This window comes from Sturnira hondurensis, unplaced genomic scaffold, assembly GCF_014824575.4.
Source record: "Sturnira hondurensis isolate 20B ecotype Veracruz unplaced genomic scaffold, ASM1482457v3 Scaffold0001020, whole genome shotgun sequence".
Classification (NCBI taxonomy): domain Eukaryota; kingdom Metazoa; phylum Chordata; class Mammalia; order Chiroptera; family Phyllostomidae; genus Sturnira; species Sturnira hondurensis.
The window spans coordinates 1,600,756-1,601,860 of record NW_028073651.1 but is presented as its reverse complement, the minus strand read 5'-3'; positions in this window follow the sequence as shown (position 1 = coordinate 1,601,860).

Sequence of the window (1,105 nt, the reverse complement as noted above, 5' to 3'; positions counted from 1 at the left end):
GGTGGCAGTGCTGTTTGGGGACCGGGGACTTTGGGGGCAGAGTAACTGGCTCTGTCGGGTAGGTGGAGCTTGGAGAGAGGGCATGTGCCGATGGGTTGGGCTTTTGTGGTAGGGTGGGGAGCACAGAAAGGGGCCCAGAGCCTGGGCGCAGTGTGGGCGGAAGGACGGAAGTCGGGGTACAGGACCGAATCTCCCCTGCCCCTCCTTTTTGTCCCTGAGCGCTGCCTCCCCTGGGGCTGCAACAGCAGCAGCCTCAGAGTCCCACAAGCAGATGGTCCAATGTTTCAGTGTAGCTCGGGACTCAGCACCCTCGCCCCACCTGCCTTCCCCATGTGCGGGCTGCCCCCTTCCTGCCTTAACCCACGCCTGTGTGCACAGGGAGCAGGAAGGGAGAGCCTGGGAGCTGCCCACACAGAACACCTCCACCTGCTGGGAGATGTGGCGTCTGGATGAGTCCCTCCGAAGTGGTCCAGTCAGCATTCACCTGTACACTTGGCAGGATCCAGACCCCTGTTAGCACATGCCATTTCACTGGGCCAGGAAACACTTAGGAAGTGGGGAGCACTGCATATGCCTTAGAGACCAGAGCGGGGATAGGGCCCTCAAAAGGTTTACAAGGCCTCCAGCAGGTCATCAGAATTTGTATTCTGTCCCTTGTCACTCTGCTTGCTCAGCCTGCTACCTACAAGCAAAATGTCCTTGGGCAAGTCCCAGCACCTTCTAGGTTGTCGAGGGCTGCCTTTGGGTGCCCAGAATAGGGCTTATAGCCCCCTGAACGCTTGAGGATGAAGTCTTACAAACCGCACGCTGGGGAAGTATTAGCATGGCAAGGAAGAAGGGTGCAGGTGGGCAGCCGGCCGTCAGGTCTGTGGGCTCCATGTGGCCTCCCCCTCATCCCTCTGGGCTCGCAACAGCTTCCCCAGGTGGTGGTGTGGGTTTTCACTCCAGCCTCAGACTTCCTTCCCCAGCCCCAGCCAGCCCCCGGATGTGGTGACAGAATCGGTACTGCACCTACCTCCGCTCCCCCAACAGCCCTAGAGAGGGGGGCTGCTCCCAGAGCCCCAACCCCCAGCCAGTCCTGCAGGTCGAATGCATGCAGGCAGAT